Consider the following 23,832-nt stretch of genomic DNA (forward strand, 5'->3'; position numbering starts at 1 on the left):
TTTTCAAATCATGCTAGCCAGATTGCTGCTTCAGCTTTTCGAGTGATGGGAATGATATCACGCGTGACGTGTAACTTTTCCAATTCTTTATGAGTTGTCTGCTTGTTTTGCTCCTTGGTGAGAGTTAGACTTGAGTTTTGCAGTACTGTAAGGAATTCACTGACTGCAGCTGACACAGAGCGAATTGAAAGGGTTCAAAAACGATTTGTTTGAATTGCTTATGATACTGTCGAGACCAGTTATAACGAAGTCGGTTATAACAAAATAGCGGTTTCTGTAAAATAAATTTTTACAGAAAGAGGGCTACACCATGTAATTTTACAAGGTAAAACTCACCTGTGAAGTACATCTTTGACAAAAAGGTTAGATTGCTACGTGCAGGAGCCAATTTTTATGGCCCATTTTAGATCCAGCCTCGGTATTTCATGCAAACACCCTATATATTCAAACTGTACACTCCTAAGAGTGGGCATATTAGTTTGTTTTGGAAAGTAATACCGAAAAGAAAGCAAGCATTTCACACATATTTTAGACAAAACATTGCCCAGCAAAACACTTCTGGGGCCCTAAACTCGTCAAACACAAAGTTGGAGCCGAAAGTTCGCGGAGCGCGCCGGTTGGACGTCGGCGAAAAAAGCGCGAAGTCATCATCGTGACAGGCCAATCGGTGCGCTCCGTTAACTTCGGCCCCAACTTCGTGTTTGACGAGTTTAGCGACCCAGTAGTGCTAAACTTCTTAAACCAAAGATCACAAGTTCTGGGATGTTCGTAGCCCTGCGAGTACAATATACAAATTCCAGCACAAGGCAAGAATGAAGAACAAGAAGCACAAAAAACACATGGAAGTGCAAACCTACAGAGTGAAAATAGAAATAACATTAATATAGAAGGAACATTTGTCATATCTATGTACAACCTTTTGCTACAAAGCCAGAGATCTTAATGAAGCCCAAACAAAAGAGGGTTCTTCAGAGTAGCAAAGATCACACGGCTTAACTCCCTTTTGGACATGCACCAGGGGAAAACACTTTTTCTTATTGTTTATAATTAATTATATATTTAACTAAATAAAATTTTCACAGTTTATAGTCCTTCATCTATTTATATATCTGGTGTTACATTTGATATAGCTTGCTTTCTATGCTCTGGGTACAATGCAGATGTGGAAAAAACCACGTCCGTGCCTGCCAAGTTTGGAGAAATCAAATCCGGGAGAATTTGTAAGCGGAGGGGAGGGGGGGGTAGCAGTTTTTTTTAAAAAGAAATACTGACAACAAATGTACATGAAGACAACTTCATTACATTTATATTGCACTGCTCATGCTAGCGAGAAACACGAGAAACAGCTGGGCCTTGCTATCATTGCAGTTGTTTGTTGTGACGGCAAGAACTACTTATTTAAAGGGCCCATGAAATGAATTTTGGGCTTGAATAAATCAATTTATATTGGGATTTTACTAATAGCACATCGTTCAGTGAGCCAAAAGAAAAAAGATAGAAAGTCAGAAGGCTGACTTTCGGTACGAAAATTAGAAAACACAGCGGACTATTTCGTACCTCCTTCCCTTCGTAAGCTCTCTGCCTTTTCACTGCGATGCATCCGCTGACCTCGCAGCGCGTCATCGGGCCCAAGCGAACGTCACACAACACCGGAGCTCACTTATTCCCTTCACCCCTAAGCTGACATTGTAGTAGAAGCTACGCGTTTGCCGGACCAATCAGCCACCTCCCTTTCATCACCTGACTTCTTTCTCTGCACGTGGGTATGTGCGAGAGAGCATGATCATGTGGCAAAAGTGTTGCTGGACCAAGGAGCACGTAGCTTCCACAGCACTGTCAGCTTCGGGGTGAATGGGGTGGGGAAAGCAACTTTTGTCTGAATTTTAAGCGACAGGCTAATCTTCTAGGGGGACAGTGGCTGTGTCCGGATTACACAAACGAGATTCCGAGCAAGAGGGGCCTCCCCTTTTTTTTGTCTTCTTGAACTGTATAGTGGAATGCACGATTTATGAGTTGAGGAGGAAAGCTAAACAGGAAAAGGTTGGAAAAGCGTTTCATGACTCCTTTAAAGGAGGCGGGGGGGAGGTAATTTGCATTTTCCAGGAGATTGTTTTGTCAATTGGTCAACCGTACAAATTGGTCAAAATTTGGGAGTCTCCCAGGTAATACGGCAGACTTGGCAGGTGTCCTTGCACATATGCAGGGCATGGCGGTACACTTAAAAAATTATAGTAAAATAAACTGATTACCTTCTTTTAAACCACCGAGTGCAATGATTAACGAAACTAATATGTGTGAGACCTATTTTTAAAGTAACTAAAAATCGAAAAAACAATATTTAAGGGGTGAAAAAAGTCTGTTAAACTTTTCATAACTATAAAAACTGGCATTCTAATCAAACCTAGATGGCGGCATTCTACATATTCTAAAGTACAGGGTGTCACAAAAGAAAATTTACACGGTCTTTTTCACCACAAAAATAAACTAGGCATTGCCGAACGCTCTTTCTCCGCCCAAAGGTAGCGCTAGAGGTCACAACCAGATGCCAAAGTTTCAGCCCGATCCGATAACTTCTTCAAAAGTTATATGTGATTTTCTGAAAAGACCAATGGAAAAACGGCGGCCAACGGAGTTTTCGAATACTGGGGCTCTATGGCACCAGAAACCGAAAACGGGCAAAAATGGGCTCCATTTTCCCATTGAAATTTTCAGAAAATCGCTTATAACTTTTGATTAAGTTATTGGATCAAGCTGAAACTTTGGCATCTGGTTGTGACCTCTAGCTCTACCTTTGGGCGGAGAATTAGCGTTTGGCGATGCATAGTTTATTTTTGCGGTAAAAAAGACTGTAAATTTTCTTTTGTGACACCCTGTAATTTGGTTGTGATAGGACAATGTTACAAACAAGAATTCTTGTGAGCAAACTGTGAGGATGCCCCAAAATTGCATACCATAAAATACCGAGGGAATGCCCACTAAACTGTCACTAAACACTGGGTTAATCTAGATATGGCCGCTTGTCCAGTCAAATCGGGCGCTTAGAGGGGTACTCCCGCAGTTTTTTGAGCTATCCAAACAAGCTGCATTTTCTGAAACCCAGACTTTAGTCTCCAAGGCATGCTATTTATTGTCTCGAAATTCAAAATATCTATTGAAAAAACCGTAAATGAAGATCACAAATGGTACAGACTTCCAGGTCGAACAGGTAGACTTAAACAGAGTATGTCAGTGTTTTTTTTGTTTTGTTTTTTTCTTTTTGTGCCTCTCAGTGAATGAGCCTCCAAGCATTCTTTTCCCACCACTAAACAACTTGTAATCAGTTGGAAATGTGGTGTACTGCCCACCTTGTACCATTTCTGTCGTCACACTTAAAGGGAAGATGGGGCACTTCTACATTTGAGAAAAAACGCTTGAATTGCGTTCAATTGGCCTTTAGAATAACAGATATCAAAATTATATTTCAATGCGACGCGCCGGAGAGCCACAAGAGCAATTTCAAAATAGGGCTTAAGCCCCGCCCCCCTAGCCTTGGGCAGCCAAAAGAGCCGTCGATGACGTCATGGACAGCGACTGTCTTTCGCGTTTTTCTCGCGTTTAACAATACTTACGCAGCAAATGGTTTGGGTATTCGGGTTCACGGGGTAAAAATACACTAGAATTCACTTCTAACTCATTTTTTCCAAGAAGCTCCGTAGCTTCCCTTTAAGTGTTGCCAGTAGGGGATCTTGGTTTGTGAAACACAATGAGAATGAATTCAAAAACTCAATAACCTTGCTTTTTTTTCACGCAATACTTTTAGGATTAATACAACCGTGTCCATCAACGAGTTGAGTCGATTTTGAGGCAAATCAACGACCATAAAGAAATCACTGGAGTACCCCTTTAACATAAATTTTGCAGAACTCCCAAGTTTAGAAAATGTTAATAGTGAGCGCTCGAACGAAATGGGTGCTTTCGCAGTATTTTACGATAGTAGCAAAAAACATAAATTAGCAAAATAATATTTTGCTAATAATTCTCAGTGAAAAATTAAAGCTACAAGAGTACTGCAATGGGGAGGAGATGGCTAGGCCTACTTGTCAACGTAAACGTGATGGCGGGCGACGTCGATATTTGAAGAACCACACACACAAAAATTGGCTGAAATTTATGTCCTTCTGGGCTGCCGGGAGAACCTCAAATGTGAATTCAACTATTTTCGTGACCATAGCCGGCTTTTATAATTTTTATACATAAATATGAAGATTCAAAGATAATAAAACACCATTAAGCCCAAAATCACTTCCTTTGTTTTGCTAGATATTGCAGATTTTCACCCGCATCTCTGCTTCAGAACGTTAGCACTGCCTTTCTTCTTTAAACAGAGTGCAATTTCTGTTTTCCTGCTACTATATTGTTATGAGGGACTATAGTACCACGCCAGTCTTTTGATTCCCACTTTTAGCTGACATTTCAGCTCAGGTCACGGATGCTAGACTGCAAAACATCTTAGAGTGACGGTTGAAGGTCCCCGAGCAAGTTTCGAGCAGGGTCGTGGCAACGAGCTCAATTGAATGGGGGAGTTTGCAGCCTAAATGTAGTGGGGAGGAAAGAAATGGCCACGTGACAGGACCATGTGGTATATGGGGCAAAGTTATGTTCCACTGATATCCTTACATCATGAACTTGACTCCATGTATCAAGCGACTCACGTGACTATGTTTCACGTCTCCATGTGTCGCGTGACTCCATGAATCATGTGACTCCGAATTACATACTTTTCAACAACTAGTTAAGTGTCGAGAAAACACACACACACCACATTTCACTTGTCGAGGAGGCTTCTACTTTCTTGTGGCTTGTACGTTTTGAGGTTTTCTTTGCCAAAGAATGCTTTCCGCTTTTTCCCTGCCAGACAATACTACACTTTCCCAGGATGATTGATGCCCCTGCATTGTTTACTTTTTCTAGGGACAGGATTTTGGCAAGATATAATGCGCTAAAAAAGCAGGGGTCTCTAAACTTCTGTGGCTTATACATTTTGAGGTTTTCTTTGCCAAAGAATGTTTTCCGCTCTTTCCCTGCCAAACAAGAGTGCGCTTTCCCAGGATGATTGATGCTCCTGCATTGTTTACCTTTTCTAGGCTGCTTTAGAAAGGAAGGAAGAGGGCCAGAAAATAAACAAGTAAACATAAATGAAGAAAAAAAAAGAGTACCAAATAAATAGGCTTTATAGAAAAGAAAAAAAAACATTTAAATGCTAAAATTCAAAATGAAGAAAATTAAAAAAAATCTAATGTGTATTAATAGAACACAAACCTACATGGGAATAACATGATTTTTGAGTAATACTGTTCAATATACTGTGCAATTCAATATTTAGCTAATTATGACAGAAAACAAATGTGGGCCCAAAAAACTCACCGGACATAAATCAGAACGTTCAGGAACAATGGTACATTTGTGCGGGGCCTAATGAGTATGGTAGGACTGACGATAATATGCGACACTTATAAAAAAAGAGAAGCTAAAATAATAACGCAATTACACAAACATGAAAGCAGGGGACTAAGAATGGAGATGGCAGTGATGACAATGTGTAATAAATATGACACCCAACTCTCCGCGGGATAAGAATCGGAACAGATTCGAAGCGTTTGGTAAGCATAGCGGTGCCATGTTATTTATTTTCTCCGGTGGCAGCGGGCCTGCTGGAAAACGGGCTGTGCGCCGGGCGCCACTGCAAGAACTGCGGTCAGCTGCGCCACTGAGATGGCCTCCAGTTTGGAAACCCCCGCTCTAAAGCTATTTTTGGCAAGAATCGAAAATTTGTTGAGGACAACCAAGTAGAGAAGGCACGCAAGCGAGCGTTCTTGAAAAGCGACTGTTCAAAGTCTCTAAGCGGGTGCAGCAGCGAGCCGGCAAATGAGAGGGAAACGAAAAAAAGCAGAAAGCCGGCACGTGCAGGGCCACGGCATTTCCACTTTCTTCCCTAATTTTCCTCTTGTTCTATGTTCAATCACAAACGTCCACATGATGTTAAAAAATAATGTATTTGCTTCATTGCTTTCATACTCAGTCAGTTTTCTTTTCTCTTTTTTTTTTTTTTTTGCACTGGCACTTTTCCGGGGTCTCTGTCCAAACACGATGATATGCTGAAACATGTGCCAGCTGTCTCCATGAAAGGTTGACATCTGTGGCGAAATTGCAGCCTGCACATGTCCCAAAGTGACGGAAGCAGTGCACGGTAGAAACAGTTTGCCGTGTTTGAATGCTTACTCATCCCCGCTGCATAGGATGAGTAGAGGTGCGGGATTTGTTTTTGGCGCATTACTTTTGACTTAATGATGTGTATCCATGTATGTTGTTGATTTCAGTGTTGTGTATTCATGCACTTACATGGGCCAGCAATTACTATATTCACACGTTAATTGATTTTGGGAAGCTTGTGTCATAATAAATTCAATTTGTACGTTATATTCTATCAACACTGCGTTTTTGTTTTTACCGGTTCAAGAGGAACGTACAAGTATTCCACATGTTCACCAACAACCTCTTCGTCGTTTTAAAATTTCCGCCCTTACAAAACCTGCGCGGTGGAGCCTCCCAGGTGCAACGCAAAAGTGAACAAGGAGCCATTCATAACTCACGAAGACGCAACTGGGTTCAGGGAGGCAGTCTTTTGAAATTTAACCACATGCACTGACCTGTGCAACGAGTTAAGGATAAAACATTTTACTCAGCTGGAATCATCAATCAAAATTTTATAAACAAATGCAGGCAGAAGCTATTGTGACATATACAGTGCTTAATTTTAATTCTAACAGATTATTGTTTTCTTAAAAGGGATTGGGAGTGAGACAAGTGCCGTCCTCACCATGTTTTCATCGGGCTCGGCGGACATTAGACGAGGACAGTCGTCACGGTAAGTGAGATAATTAACTAAAATCTGTTGATTCTTCTATCGGTTTTAGGAGTCAAGTTGCAAATGCAGAATTGAAAGCAACTAATGTTAGACTATTTCTTAAGAAATTAATATATTTCAATATATTAATAGAACAATTTACATGTTTTCTAGCCTGACTTAAAAATTGCACGCAAAAAGAGTGCCTCAAGCCCTCCCCACGATGACGCTCAGAAGAGTGACGTAGCCATATCAGTCACGCCATCACTTGTGTCGTCGGCGCACCCTCCAAGGACACGCTTCCGAGATATTGACAAAAAAAATTGAAACGACCACTATGTCACTCTTCCAAGCGTCATTGTGGGCAGGGCTTGGCGCACTCTTTAATCGGGCTAAAGAAACAAGAAAAATTATCAATTAATATTTCAAAAACATTACAAAATCGCAAATTCTTTCAATTTGGCCCCTAATAGTATGTGCCGTCAATACTGCAATTACAACATGACCCCTGAAGCCAAGAATTAAAAAGCTGACGCATTTTAGTTAATTAGCCAACTTATCAGGACAATTCATCCCCTCATCTGGTGTACGCCGAGTCTGATAAATGCATAATTAGAGCCCTGCATATCCGCGGATTATCCACGGATATCCGCAGTAAACTGGCGGAGTCGGATAAAAATGAAGCAGATTTGGCAGATTGCGGATCGGATGCGGATGCCAGGGGCTGCGGATGCGGATTGGATATCCGCGAGTCCGGATGCGTTTTTGCCGAGGCGGTTTATAAACATGTGCGACCGTACAGTGTAAAGTGAATGATTGAGCGATACTATGAAGTGCATCATCGAATATATTGCAAAGGCAAACTACTCTCTTAGATTAAAGGTGCCAACCAGGGAGAAAATTGTTCTTTATGCCAATAAAGATTTGTTTCTCACTAAAGATTGCTTTAGAACGTTCTATCTCGCCAAAAATACTGTCCCTAGAAAAAGCAAAAAATGCAAGGGCATCAGTCGTCCCGGGAAGTGTGTTCTTTTCTTTGGCAGGGAAAGAGCGGAAAACATTCTTTGGGCTAAGGAAGCTAAAACGTACGAGCAACAAGAAAGTAGAAAAAGCCTGCAAGCAGCTTCTTCGCCTACAAGTATATGTTGAGTAGACTGAATTCTATCCTCTGGAGTGGTGGAACTTGCGCCGGCGCGAGTTTCCGCACCTCATTCTTGTAGCACACTTTGCACATGCCATCCCAGCATCAAGTGCAGCAACAAAGAAAGACTTCTCACTAGCGAGTATTAATTTAAGAGAGGCGAACCAGTCTGAATCCGTCCGAGTTGATGATATTCTGTTTTGTCTGCACAACGACCTCGACAAGTGAAATGTTGCGTGTCTGTGCGTTTTCTTCTTCTTGACAGTTGGCACTGAGTTACTTTTTAAGTCTATGGTTCTGAGCATGCAGTTGAGAGTTCGCGTTTAAAACTGTGACCGACAGGAGGTGCTGCCATTATTGAATATTGTGATATTTTCCCAGTGATGTGTACTCGCACCTTACACATATACACGAGTATTCTGCTGCTGCGAATGAGGGCCTTTCCTCCCACGTTTTTACTGTTTGGCCTAAAAAAGATGACAGAATGTTATTAGTCTGTCCTTTGACAATGTTCATGTTTATAAAATATGTGTCTGCTTGAAGTGGGTTCTACGAAGCCAAAAGGAAACCAATTTAAATTATCTTCCCTTTGAGCGCATAAACTGGACAGAGCGTCAGTGTCACAGACTCCCAAGAAGATCTAATAACTGCGATCATCTTTCGAGCGATGCAAAGTGTCTTTGGGAGGATGATCGTTTATTTTATAAATATGATCAAACAGAATACGATAAAATGACTTTCACCATATTCTTACACAAAGTTCTTTGTATAAAGGTAAGCAGACGGCTGATAGAATACCATCCAGATATTTGTTTTAAGGTTTATTAATGCTTGATTTTATTATGTACAATGAATGCGCGGATTGAGAATCGGATACATTTCCAAATTTTGCGGATGCGGTTTGGGTATAAATACAAAGTCTGCAAATGTGGATCGGATGCGGATACAATTATTTAAGAACATTGCAGATGCGGATCAGATGTGGATACGAAGTTTGCGGATGCGGATCGGATGCGGATGATCAAATTGTTATCCACGCAGGGCTCTATACTTAATGAAGACTGCACTCGCCAAACTCTGCACCCTATTTTTTTTTTTAATCTGTTGGAATTAAATTTAAATACTCTATATTATAAAAAAAACAAAAAACAACGGGCGGGAATTAATGTCGGAAGGACACACATTTTCACGATCTTACAATTTCCTCAAAATTAATGCCTGAACCAAGGCACTGGCTTGCCTTATAAGAAATAAGCCTAACAGAAAGCCGGTCCTAGCAAAATGTTATTTTTTTACATTACCCTAACACACTGAGCACCTGCCCATTCAATGATAAGTGCCCACCCCTTTATTTTGTAACATTCAGAAAATATGCAAGAGATGTATCTTGGCATTTTGTTCACCCAAGAAGCGCCCATCCTCCAGTTTTACGTGATCATCTCCGAATTCAGAAAAGGGCGCTCGCTCGGGATTTTACGGTAAATAAACTAGGTAACTCATACTTTTCTAAAAATATCTTTTTTTTTACTCATATGAGTAAAATTCTGTGTTTTCAGAGTTCATTACTCATGATATTCAGAAGGCGTTTTTCGAAGTTTATTGTTTGCCGGAGTTTATCAGAGTTTATTGTTTGTTAGATTCCCAATTCCCCAAAGAAGGGAGTTTATTTTTGGTATGTTTCTATAACAATATATATTAACATACGGGTATAACCCTGCACTAGATTTATAAGAATGCAGATGTACCACGTGACAATGGCGCCCTTGCCATTAGCAATACTAACTGTTCCACGACAAAACTTGAAGAGGACATTAAAATCGCCAAAGTCCTTGTTGTAGTCGTTGGAAAGTGTTTTCTTTTCATTCTATTCTACCACTTCTCCTGCAGGTGCGCGGGGTGAGAAGATAGAAGCCTCAGCTGCCCTTCCTATGAAATCTAGAAGTTCATAGGTTTCACGGTTATTAAATCACAACCCTACCTTCCTCCAAGGAGCTCAATCTGGAAACCGAAACTGCGGTTTGTGTCGTGACCAAGAACTACAATGCCTCCCTGTCCCAAAAGAACCCCGACGGGATAAGCGGCGAACCTTCTGTGGTCAAAGCTACGAGATTTTGAAGAAATCTGAGTAAGCCTCTCCCAATGACCGCCGATTCTGCGCTCTGACCAAACTTATTAATAGAAGACTGCCTTTTCTTTTGTTTCTTTTTGGTCAGAGTAACCTCCGAATTCAGAGTTTTTTGGATAAATCTGAACTGAAAAAAGATTTGCCGGCTAGCATTTTTTTTTTTTTTTCGGATTTTATTAGATTTATTTGAAGACCTATTTATGAGCAAAAATAGGTCTTCAAATGGGGGGACCTTTTTTGGGTGCGCGACCGTGCCTTTCCAAGGCACGGTCGCGCACCCAAAAAAGGTCCCCACTTTTTGTGAAAGATCGGGAAACTTCCCAATCCTATAAAAAACCCGGGATTGGGAAACTCCCCGAAAGAGCTCCCCGCTTAAAATGTGCATGATCAGGAAATTAGCTCGAACAATCTACCGAGTACTTGAGCAGTAGGCACGTCCCACGAGAGAACCCTCCAAAACTCGTGTGCCTCCTGAAGCTGAACTGCCTGTACGTACGTGCATGCGCGACTAACGAGACGTGTTCTAAACTTGTTGCAACATTCTCACCGCGTCTCCGCAGCATGAAGTAACTGCCGCAGCCCAAGTGCGAAGATCCCCGGTTAAGACAAGACACCAATGAGAGGTTCGCTGTCTGCCACTCCTCTTCCTTTAGGGTGTGTCCGGCAGAAATACACAAGGAGAAAACAAAGAGCAATTGGAGCTGAAGAGACTTCTGCAAAGGGCATTTGCGGGGGCGTACCGAGCACGAAAAAAGAATGTAACGGCAGATGGCCATTAAAGTGATTCGCATGACGATCTAAAAGGGGAGGGAGCCCACGGTGCACATCCGCTTCCAGACTGGAGCTGGCTTATCTTGTTCCCCCCCAGTGAATTTTCTATAGCCGGAAGCCACAATACAGAACGGCAATACAGTGCTCCTTGCTCGTTCTCTTTACAATTTTTTTTTTTTTTACTTTTACTTTTTAGATTAAAATTGCAGACTGAACTAAGATACCTAAGGCCTGCAAAACAGCAGCGAGGATTTACACAGCAGCGTCTTTTGGGTTCTGGCTTGCCCTTCCTTTATCTCGACAAGTTTGCAAAAAATTTCCACGCGTGTCGGCAATTTTGAGCGGCTGCTGTGCCAAAAAAAAAAAAGAATCGTACCATCTGCTTGTGCAGTGATCCAGTCATCGATTGCTCTGCCTCCTAAAATCATTCAATTGAAAAAAAAACAAAAAACAGTGCTTTATTTATTGCAGGGAAGTTTGGCCTTTTGTCTGTGGGGAGGTCGCACAGTTCAACAGCAAGTCACACGTGCCGACGCAATTGCACGCTTTACAGATTTTTCTTTTATTCTTTTAGCACGGCACGTGGCTTTTGGGTTGTTTTCTATGAGAATGAGCTGCGTGAACGAGCGACACAGCTGGGAGCGTTACACGATACAGTTTCCCCGCTAAAATTTAGCGGGGAAACTGTTGACGCTGCGACTCAATGTCACGTTACCTCTACAACAACCTGGCTTCCCCTTTAAATTTAGCGGGGAAAGCACTGCAGGAGGGTGGGGAGGTTGGAGGGGGGAGGAGAGGAGGGAGAGAGAAGTGAGGCAAAGGAGACGGGGGCACCGTAGGAGGGTGAGGAGACAGATTGGAAGAGGAAGTGAGACGAAATGAAAATAGAGGAATAAAAAAAAAATTACAAATTAAAATGAATTCTAAAAAAAACTAGTGCGTGGTTTGTGCGGGGTGCATTCTGTGCTTCCTGGTCTTTGTCAGCATGATCAAGCTTGTGTAAAATTTTTGTTTGTTTGTTTTACTTAAAGGGACGTTAAACTTCCAAAAAATAGTTTTTTGTAACCCGATAGGACTCAAATTTCAAAAATTACCCCCCCCCCCCCCCCAAAAAAAAATTTTTATTTAGCACAATATTTACATTATAAGCTTCATTTGGAATTGAAACAGATTCTGAAAATGAGGCACAGTACCTCTGTCTCGGGGTCGACATCTCAAAATAGACACATGTTTGGGAGCCCCTCCCAACTCACAAGAAGTCTCGCAACGTAAATATTGCGCTAAAGCTTTTATTTTATTTTCTGGGGGGGAAGTTTATTGTGTGCCATGTGTATACTATTTATGCTGCATACAAAAATAGAAGAAATATGTTCTTTGGGAATTCAGTGCTAACTTGCAACTTCTCCATGTATGATTCACTCATCCTTGACAAGACAATTTACATGACCAGCCCTACCCACTCCCCCATCAGTCATAAGTTAGTTGTAATAAGCAATCACAATATTCGGAGGATTGTAGCACCACTTCAACAAGCACGAGTTTTGGGGTTTTTTTTACCTACGGGGAATAAAATGAATTAACGGACAGCATCGTGCCTCTGCTCAATGCTGAGTTACATGTTCCATTGCTAGATGCCGCAGGGGAAAACAAGTAAAACTATCGCATTAATGGTCCTGTCTCGCATTCCCAATTTGAGTTTTTGCGGTGCATTTTCTTCTCGCCACTGTATCTTCTTTTCTTTCACACTGTGTGCTCTTTGTATGAACCCTTCCTATCAGCACCCTGCCCAAAACTGAAAGTGAAATGTTAATTTAACGGATGGAACACAACAAAAGGTGCGTGTCGACCAACTGCCTTGTCCCACCCTGGCCAGATAGCAATGTCGTTTAGGCTGCTTCAAAAATTCCAATTCAATATGACAGACTCCCACTTTCACCTTCAGCCTCACCTTCTCCTCTCAACATCATAGAATAACCCGCGTTCCATCCATGGCTGCAACAGTCTTCTCCGCACGTCAACATGCTTGCAGGATGGACGTCGCATTTTCATCTCTCACGCTGTGGACCCTTTTCCGGTAAGTTTCTGCATTTGCATAAACCCTCTCCCCTGGCCTCACTTCCCGCTGTCTCCCTTTCCGGAGAGCACCGTCCCACACATCCAACATTGTCAGCATCTACCTTTGCGCATATTTCGTCTCTTTCGACGAATCTTTCTTGAGCATCTATAGTATGGGGCCTAAAAAGCAATGCGGAGACAAGGTCGTCTGCTTCTTGCGCAGGAGTTGCAGTGACGTCAGAATGACACCGAGCTCCGACTGGCTTTGATTGAAAGAATAGTGGGTAGACCTCAATGCTAGATGCATTGAGGTCTACCCACTATTTTTTTCAATCAGCCAATAAGAGCTCAGCATTCAAGCATCATCACAACCCCTGTGCAAGAAGCAGGCGGACCTGCGCTCAGCATGAAAACAGATGCCACGCGATGCCAGTATGTTCCGACGGGTGGAGGCACGTTGGGCTGCTCTTCATCTGTAGAGTTCAGACCAACTCCCTGAATCCCTGAACAATGCTTGTTACTTGAAATAGGTCCATTCTTGACCCCCCCCTCTCCCGAAAACAAGCAACAAAACGATCAACCGCCACGGCTTTCAAGAAAGGAAGAACGACAGCGCACACCGAACCAGAGTGGTCCATAGACCTTTCTAGCATTCGTTACCCGGGTGAAAAATGCAGAGTCAGTGAGCAGTAGAAGCATGCGCAGCATTTGATATTCCGTGGAAGGGAGCGAGAGAGCATGCTCGCAGAACCAGGGTGTCTAGCAAGTTATTATCTTGAAATTCCCTGACTTTTCCAGGTTTTCCCTGAACATTTCAGGGAAAATTCCCTGACCACAGTAGAGGCGGCTAAATATACAAGACCATTACAACACAAGGCGTTGAGCACTGTGAGGATCATTTTGCACGGGCTTAATCCAACTTCCATATTCCGAAATATTCGGGTTCGTCCAGTCCGAATTAAACCAGCACTTTCTTTCTGCCGACATCGCCAGTGAAGAGGCCACTTCCGGAAGCACAACGAAAACATGACGCTCGACCACACAAGTAAATAACCAAATGGCAGCATGGCCGCCAAATGCACACTTTCGTATACTTTCGGCTTAAGGCTTGAATTGGATTGGGGTCTGCGGCTTTCCCATTTGTTATTAAATCTAGTGGCTCTAACTGGATCTAGCCTAGTGTCGTGCCCTCAATCGAAACCAAGGCTTGGACTGAATTTGTCGGCTGTTCCCTTTCCATCGTTTAGCACACTCTACATCGGGTGAGCAGAGCCCGCGCTCCGCTCTAAGTAGAATTCATTGCCTATTTTTCTGCCCCCAAGTCCTCACGTCCTTGCTCAGAGCACTCGATGGCGTTTCCGACTCATTTTCCCTGACTGGGCTCGCTTTTTGACAATATCCCTTACAATTCCCCGATTTTTCCCAGTAATTAAAATTTCCCTGACAATTCCCAGTTTTCCCGGTCGCTAGACACCCTGGGAACGCTTTCCACAGCCCAGTTGACAAAGATGGCAGCATGCAAAAAAGGCCATTATCGAAATGGTTTATAATCACCGGGAGGACGAAAACGGCGAGGTGTCTTCCAGCAAGTACTCGTTGTATCCAGCCGTACGTTGACCCAGAATGCAAGCGCAAAGATCACGAGATGCCGAAGCACCATAGAAGGCGGGAAGCTCGCGCTGGAGGCGGGACAACAGAGAGACCTCCCTGCCGTTCTAATCCTGTCCGTGACAATGAAAGCTGCGGGCCACGTCTGTAAAACGACAGTCTGGCCCCCGCGAACAAGTGGCAAGAAGAAGAGACAAGTTTTACTCTATTCTACCGATCCCGCATAAAGGGGAGACTAGACGAGCAACTGCAAAGAAATGAGACAGAAAGAAAAGATAAGAAAGCTCAAACGTTCCAAGAAGGAAAAAAAAAAAAGGCACTAGACTCCTCGAGGTTAGACCAACACCTGTCTTTAAAACATTATTTTTCCTTCCAAAGTCGCGATAGAAAAAGCAAAAAAAAAAAAGTAAAAGAAAAAAATTCAAACTGTAGGTACGCTTCTTTTTTCTGCAATCTCAGCGAATCGGTGTGCAACTGTGCCTTCTCTGCAGGTTTCTTTTTTCATAAGGATACGTCTCGCACTTGCCACGCTCAGCAATCAAATCCCTATGGGCCATCTTCATACGCCTTATTCACCAGCTCTTTTTTTTCCTTAGTATGATTATTGTCCGAAATAGCCTTCCTCAAACCGTCGTCCGCATCATTGATCCCATCCTGTTCCACTAAAAGGTCACAAACAACGCGATTTGACATTTCTCCTTTAACATTGTGTTTTACTTAGAACGCGTTTTTACTAACGTTTTTGCATTCATGTATCGTTTCTTTTCCATATTACACCCTTATGTGGCGTTGCCTTTGGGCCATTAAGGTGTAAAATAAATACTTAAATAAATACTGCTTAGGATAGAGTGCCAAAGCCGCTGCGAATACCCCAGTGGCCACACCCGCGCTGCTTGTCGTGGTCGCTGACAGGACAAGAGCATCAGGCCTCCAGCATGTGCCCGTTGCACTTTGCCACACTTTGACAGCACAAACACGCTCCCTCAAAAGACACCGAATCGTCGTTGAAGGTAGGAAGTTTGTGCTCGAGGCGAAACAAATCGAAACTCCCCCCTACCGTTCTCAGCCTGCCAGTGACTGTAGTAATTCATTGCACTCGTCCATGTGGTTCAATGAATAAAACTATGATAAGCCCAACACTGAAAAAAAAAAAAGTAGTCATTTTAAAGCCTCGTGCAAGCGCCCGCAGAGTGTCGAGAGACGGCTGTGACAAAGTTCCAAAAGGTAAACGCAAAGAAACGACGAGAGGGGACAACTTTGTTCGGACCTCGGGTGCTCGCTCGGCACGCGTGCAACAACTATAGTAATCACTGCCGTTCTCGTCCTGCCAGTTACTATCATATTCGTAAGCCAGCGTATCGGGTGCCTCAAAGAAGTTCCACCGCTTTTTGCCCTCTTGGCAACAGACAGCCTGCTTGGTTGTGCTTGTCGCAGGTTGGAGGAGGCGTAAGACTTGGAAGAAGCAGGTTGGGTGCACGTACGAGCCGAAATAAAGCTATGCGGAGCGCAAGTTCGTCTGGTTCTTTTGCACAGGGGTTGCATGATGTCAGAACGCCAAGCTCTTATTGGCCGATTGAAACAAATAGTGGGTAGACTTCAAGGCATCTAGCGTTGAGGTCTACCCACTATCCTTTAGTTCAAAGGCAATCGGAGCTCGACGTTGTTCTGACGTTAACTATCGGCGTTGTTCCGACGTTAACTCCAGCGCAAGAAGCGGACGGCTTGCTCACCGCATAGGGACCGCAAAATGATTTTCATACTTTGAAAATCCTTCTTGACACCACAATGAAGTACTAAGCACACGTGGAAGAGCAGGACTGAACAGTCCCCCCCCCCCCCCCCCACCGCCACCTTCAGCTTCACGCCCCCTTCGATTCTTTGAAAGCCACGCCCCAAATATACTTGGGTGCGTTCTTTCAATTGTCTGTAGCGGCACGTGTGAAGAAGCAATGAAAAACAATGTTTCATTTAGTGGTGTGACTTTTTGGTGGCATTTGCAAACTTTTGTGTTGATGACGTTTGCTTCGGTATGCTCTTATGTCGTTACAGAGCGGCAAATCCGTAATTTCAACCTCCCGCCTTATGGCGAAAACGGAGATCTGAAAATTACTAATGATTTCTGTGTTCGACGACTGTGAAAACAAGGAAGTTACAATTTAGAATAGAAAGAAAGGCGAGCGAGGCCACTCCTAAGAGTGATCTTAGAGTGCGAAGTTGAGGTGCCACTGCATAGTACCATGCCTTGGTAAGTGCAATAGGTCTCCTGCGCTGAAGCTTTGAACGTATCATGACGCCCTCCGGTGGCAGGTGGTAGTGTCTGAGTAGTACATGTCCCACGGCCCCACACAATCACAAACCTGTTCAGGCAGCTGCTTACCTCTGCACGCAGCTGTTATTTGTGCGTTTGCGTGGTCACGACTCAAAATGCGTCACTCGTAGTCGTCACCGCAAAACATTACCCCAGGGACCGGAGCTCGCCGCAAGCTAGTGATTTTTCCTTCGTCGAAGTGTGTCGAAACGGGAACAAGAGACCTCAATGTGTTCGAAACGTCGCCATGAACGGTACTGTTGCATCGTCAACTGTCAAGAATAGGAAAAACCCCGAAGTAAACTTCTACAGATTCCCATCCGAACTGTATCAAGTTGATACTAGCCGCCCAGCGCACTGAGTAAGCGAGACAATTGTTTTTCTCGGCCTGAAGGTTGTTCTGCTAAGCACGGCCACACGATCAAGCGGCCGTGTCACGCATTGAAACGTGTTATGCGAATTTTAAAAACAGGAACACACAATAACACTCCGACCAGTGGAGCTATCCGATTGAACTACACCTTTTGCAACATGAGATCAGCAGAAAAATCGTTGTTTCCAGCGAGAGCTCTCCTTTAAAAAGACGAGCGTGCGCATACACTAACACACTACAGAGGACAGGAAGCATGTGCTTAAGGCGGAGCTCCTATTAGTGATCTTATGCTGGGTCAAGCTTACAACGCAAATGCGCAAAAAAAGCTGCAAGAGCTTGAGAAGCCACGAGCAGCGGGAGCGATCTGCTCGGCCAACAAACGGCCGGTCGCCGCTCGATCGCTTGCGTCTGCTTCTGCGCATTTCTGAGGTTGGGTATCAGCTGATCGCACTGGCTGTACGGAGGGACTGCAGATTGGTAGTTTTTGCTTACAAGGCGCATTAACATATCTCGTAATGCTCACCTCAAGCTCGACATCATAGGAGCTCGCTGTTTTTGCAGTGACAGCGGGCCTACACCAAATTTGCGGCTTCTTGTACAACCTAGACGCAGCTTGCAGTAGCATGCATCGCCAAGAGTCTTCCCTTTGCGAAGTGTTGAAGAACGAAATAAGCTTTTCACGTTAGAAATTGGCTCAATTTCATGCCGTAAAAAACGATTGCAAGGGGGGTATCCATACCGCCGGCTAATGCACTCACGCAGGACAAATTCAAATCCGCAAGTTTGTACCACACAATACCGATAAACAAATCATAGGGGGCGCTACAAGCCGATTTTTAGGCAGCGCCTCCTGGGCAAAGCAGGCCTATACTAGAAAAATTGTTGCAGGTCGGAGGCATGCGGATGTTTAGCCCATAGAAGTATGTCTTTGATAAAGAAACATTCTTCATGAAGCATGCTAAAGTGTGAGCGAGACCAAAATTTGCATTCGGCATGAGGGGGAAAAAAACCAGGCACTCAAAGGTCTAAGAGAAAAGTGAACAAGCCGTGTCTCTCGTACTCACAAGGGTTTAGATTGTAGCGTGTGCCTGAAGGCGGAGACGTGCGAGCAGGATGTGAAAGCTTACGACATCGCTATTCTTCTGCTATGGAATCAACAAAAACTTCCAAGAGGTTGGTCGAAGGCAGCTGCTCGCTTGCAGCTGGTACCCCGATGTTGTGTTTGTGCCTGCCCTCACAAAAGAAGGAAGCTGAGGTGCAACAAACCAAGACTGTAGAGGATTATCGGTATTGAGGTTAGTAACTTATGTGAGGAACACACAAAAACATGGCGTATTTGCAGCAGGTTTTCGTTGGTGGTATAAGTACAGCACCTGATAAAGCGTGTTAAAGGGGCACAAACACCCCCAAAAACATCTCTTTGCATTGTTCACCAGGAGACTACCCAGCCAATATTTTGCTGTAGAATCATATTTTTAATAAAGTCACAAATGTCAACTGCTCAAAACCGAAGCGAAAGCACAAGCACCGGAAGTCACGTGGCTACACCCAACCACATTTTTTTTTTCCTCCGCTTCTCAGAAGTGAGAAGCAGATGACGAAGTTGCATGCATTGTTTGTCGTGCAATTGTTTTCGCACTTACTATTTCTTCCGCTCAATGTTCTGCGTTTGAAGATTGATTGGCCGTTACCATCAACGACAGTTCCAGAGTAGTCGCCCCGCGTCTGTTGCAAAGTTGGTTCGTCGTGTGCCACCAGCCCACGGTATGTTGCCATATTGAGAATGGCGTGCACAGCCTCCAGATTTTTTAACAATATCGCGCAAACCCCGATTGGCGGGTAGATCAGAGCCTTATCGTGGCGTGAAAGAGCAGGTCAATGAGACTATGCGTGTGTGGCAGAAGGCCCACACCTTGCCTCGCTGATTTGCCGTTTTAAGCCACGATAGGCGCTGATCTATCTACCGGTTGGTGTTCGCGCGACATTATTAAAAAATCTTGAGGCTGTGCATGTACTTTCTGTGATCTGTGCAAAAAATTTTTTTTTTAAAACCACGTATATTTGCAGTTTTTTGGAGGTCACAAAAATAAGGTTCACATTCTTTTCTATTTTTAATATTGAATGTGTGCCCTAGATGACCCACAACTTTTAATATATTTCGTACACATGGCTCGAACACCACATGACCATAAAAAAGAGAGTGAGTACAACTGAAACTGGCCAATTCTCGACCGGCTGTTTTTGGGTGAAAAGAAAACTGATTTCGAGCCACAAATTATGTTCCGGGTAGTTGGGCACTTAAAGGTCATGTTCAAATAACAATCTCAGCGAGCATAAATACCCCGTCAGCCTCGCTTTAAGCAATGTAGAAAAAAGAAATGTTAACAAATGCTCTGTTCCTCTATAAGTGCGAGCAAAGGAAAAGCTACAAGAGCAAGCACAACGCTTTGAGCAGGTCAGCTATGCCCATGCCCTCGCAAAGTGAAGATATCCTTCAAGACGACACGCTCGTGCTTGTTGCACTGGCTTCACTCGTATCTGTAGTAAAACAGAATATAGTGTATGGCCCAGTATATAAGATGCATCAAAGCGACCTGCCCTCATTCGGGCAGTTATGTCGTTGTAAAGTGACAAACTACTGTTAAGGTACAAAAATAATTTCCTACCTCGAAAGTGAAGTACGGCCAGTGTAGCCATGGATCCGTCCTTCGTAAGACAAGACAAAAGCGTCCACTACGCAAATAAAAAGTCTGACGCATGTGTTCGGTCGTGCGTCAGAAATACGCAAACAATGGCGATACTCTCTACGAACTGCTAGCAATGCACATGTGCACACGTTGAGATTGCAGCGCTGACTTCAACAAATAAAAACCAAAAGCAAGAATGTTGGTGACAGCTTCTAGGTTATTCAAACTCGACTAAAACAAGCCGACACGTGCCGAGTACTCAGTGTCACATACTATAAAATATACTGGACATTTTTCAGTGTTGAGAAGTACCTTGAGTACAATGTACTTAGAGTAGGCTTAGAAAACTTGTACCTTACTTGAAGTACATTCTCCGAGTATGTAAAGTATTTTTTGTTGATACTTTCAAGGATGTACAACTCCCGACTTCAGAGTACATTCCCCAAATTTTATCTTGTTAAATTTGTATAGCAAAATTATTCTTGTACACTCTGAGGAAATGCAGGAAGGGATCTGCTACACTCACCAAAAACGAAAGCAGACAGTGCATCGCTGAGTCTGCACTGGGGTCAGCTCTCCAGCAGCATTTTGAACTGTCACTACTTTTCACTCAGTCAGAGCAAGCAAGGAGGTTAAAAATACTAGGAGAGGACATTCTTCCAAGAGAGGATTGCTTGCAGAAGCTACCGGCTAACGTCACACTCTCTCCTGGTATGTTTAACCCCCTTGGGTGCAACCAGTGCAAGCGGTGCCAAATTCAGAAATCAAGACTTCTGAATTCGGCGCCATTTCTGAAAATAATTACTCTGTGGCCACTTGGCTTTATCTAATGTTCGTCACCCTTCCCTAAAAATAACTGATGCACCCCTGATTGCCTCTGGGGCAATGTATACCGGTTAAGAAAGAAACACAATGTATAAACCGTTTTCGTGTTACAGTCACCATCTTGAAATACGACACAGTTCGGCTAGGAGACAAAAACTAAAGTAGTAAATAGTTTCAGCATAACTGAAAAAAAAAAAAGTACAGCCAAGAAAGAAGTAGGACTATTGGTGCGCACCCCTTGAATTCTAGCACCTTCCAGTTGGTAAATAAAGAGATTTTCTGTATTCCCCCAACTCGGCTACGTCAAAAATCAACGTGGCAGCCACCACGAAAAAAAAAAAAACGGTCTACACGTGGCTTGCACATGGACGTCATTGAAAGAGCGCTCCGATGACCTCCAGAGAAAAGGGGAAGAGGGAGCTCCCCTCATATCAGGATCCTCCTTTGTGCCTCCCGGATATGCACATACCCATCGCTATACTCCTCCCAGATTAACCTGTCACTCAAAATTGTTACAAAAGCAACTTCCCTCTCCTCGTTTTACATGGTAATCAAAAGTGTGCAATGTGACGTCAGTGCAAGGAGCCTATAGGGGAATGAAAGCGCATCATGAAAGATTGTGTTAAAAAGTACTTTACTTTGAAAGTGCATTGTATTTTAGTACCTTACTTTGAGTACATTGTGCCCAGTATACCTAGTCTTTTACTTGAAGTACATAGCCTCTAATTAGCTTACTTCAAGTACTTTTTAGACGTACTTTAGCCAACACTGATATTTTTGAACCTTGCCCATTCAAGTTTGTACTATTGGGTATAATGAAAAGTGAACAGCGGAGCATGTGTCCTCCGTCAGATGCTGCGCAACCTAGAGGCAACTAGTAACTGATAAAACTGAGGAGTGGAGAGAGGAGGCTATGAAGGTGCGTACATCGATGCAGACGCACACCTTCGCAGTCCCCTCCCCCCTCCTCTCTGCTCAAGCTTTATCAGTTCCTAGTTGCCTCTAGGTTACGCAGCACGTATCGGAGGCCACGTGCACTGCTGCTCGCATTTCATTTACTCAATATTACAAAAACTAATACCTGAAAAAAAGAAAAAAAAAAAAGAAAAGAGAGCATGTTTTTAAAAGATGTTGAAATGGAAGGACCACAACCAAATCCTTAGATAAACAAAAAAATTTTTTTTAATGTTTTTTTTTATGAAAGATTAAAACAATGTGAAGAGAAAGTGACACTCAGCAATGCAAGGTATGACACAGCACCTATCAAAACCCTACGAGAAGCCTGCAAGCTCTAGGCAAATGGCGTAAGAGTAGCCGAAATGGCTTCTGGCAACTCGCTTCAAACTCCTGCACAAAACAAAACCGAACAAGAGCCCAATTGGTGGCACTTTGCACTTTCTGAGGTTTATTGTGTACGCATCAAACGGGTGACGATTTGGGCCTGTCAACGACTATGTCCTTGGGCTCAATCAACGACACCGTGCACCTATTGTTAAAGGAATGAACTAAAAGAAAACGATAAATAAGAGCTGTGTGCTCCAGAAAAGGTTGCTGCCTCGTATCACGCGTAGCTTCAATGTCATTGGGTGTCGAAGCGTGAAGTTACCAGCGATGGGTTTCTTTCAAGTCTCCAAGCAACCAAGCTGCCAAGAGTTTTGTGCAGAGTAGCACCATAGCGTGAAAAGCAGAACTGCTATAGCTCCACCAATAGGGCGTTTTCACATGACGTCCTCCGCCATTTTGTTGTTGTTTGTTTTTTTCAAACAAATTTACTTATATGAAGGGTTACATTGCAACCTGTTGAGGAGATGTCAGCATGGTAAGATTTATAAGCTTCTGTTCTCTCCACATTTAAGTTGCCCTATAAATTCTTGGAATGCTCGTCTTCGGCACACGCTAAATAGCTGAACAACTCAAGAAGGGGGGAGGGAGGGGGGACAAAATCGCATCAGTGAAAACTATTGCGCGATCGCGTCCTCCGGCTACACTGACCAATCAGCAGCCGGGAATGCGCGGCACGTCACTACAATCAGCCGGCTGAACGTTGAGAAACCAATTCGTGACGCCACATTTGGTCCAGTGTGCATATGTGAATGGGTCAAAACAACTTGCATGTGCCTATGCGCGGACTACTGAAAAGATTCTCCAAAAGAGATTACTCAGGACACTTCAAAACTATGCAATCCAAAACGCAAAAGTTAAGAGGAAAGATAATCACCACGACGTACGCTAGTTTGTTGTGTGTTTCAGCTAATTTAAAGAACATACCTCCGTTGAGCAACTAAACGTCTATCTTACCATCGCACGATTTCAAAGATAAAAAAAAAAAAGAGCACGAAAGATATGGGAATTTTCTGACGAGCAGTCCGTTAGCCAGCTCCGGTTACTGTCTACGTTTTTGCTTCTCGTTTGTGACCATCACTAATCAAACCGAAAGCGTTCCTCATTAGGGTCCAAAATAGCTCTCCCCAAACGCAGAACGCAACCAAGCGCGTGCCCCAAGAATCATTATTTAGAAAGGGTGCGAGGTTTGGCCCACAACAGCGACTCCACAATCGATACGAGGACACCACGAAAATAGAGGACTACAGCTGACTTCCCCGGACTTGCATCGAAATGTCGACGCCGATTGCTGCGAAGCGAAAGCCCTGGCCGAGTGTTTAAAGTCAATCTACGTACCATGCTTCGGGTGCTCCTCCGTCCAAGCGGCCACCGGCTAGACGGACTTTGATCTTGCGGCGGCTTCCCACCGCCCCCAGCCAACGCGCGCGGCCCGTATCGGCCGTATCAGCAGAAGGCTTCCCCGCATCGCACAACGGCGATGCTTCAGCAACTTGATGAAATAACAAAGAGCCAAGTAAAAACAACAAATAAGGAAGATGGGGAAAAAAAAAAAAGGAGGCATAGCTACAGCAGCTCCGCCTACCTGCTCGTGACAATACTTTGTCCTATTAATTTATACTTTTATTCTTGTCTTTCGCAGCAGTCAGGTGTCACCGGAGAAAACAGACAACTGAGATGACAGATGTGCAGATTTGTTTTTCATCGTGTTTTTG

At 43.6% G+C, this 23,832-nt stretch overlaps 1 protein-coding gene across 1 annotated transcript in view; it reads right to left on the reverse strand.

Moving 5' to 3' along the window:
* The window catches only part of LOC8041600 (alpha-1,6-mannosyl-glycoprotein 2-beta-N-acetylglucosaminyltransferase), a 59,026-nt gene extending 35,439 nt beyond the window's left edge, over positions 1-23,587 (reverse strand). Inside the window, exon 1 of the mRNA XM_029992623.4 lies at positions 23,456-23,587. The gene's annotated coding sequence lies outside the window, so the exon portion shown is untranslated. The remainder of the gene's footprint in view (positions 1-23,455) is intronic.
* Positions 23,588-23,832: the final 245 nt, after the last annotated feature.

This window comes from Ixodes scapularis, unplaced genomic scaffold, assembly GCF_016920785.2.
Source record: "Ixodes scapularis isolate PalLabHiFi unplaced genomic scaffold, ASM1692078v2 PGA_scaffold10__122_contigs__length_95168666, whole genome shotgun sequence".
Classification (NCBI taxonomy): Eukaryota; Metazoa; Arthropoda; class Arachnida; order Ixodida; family Ixodidae; genus Ixodes; species Ixodes scapularis.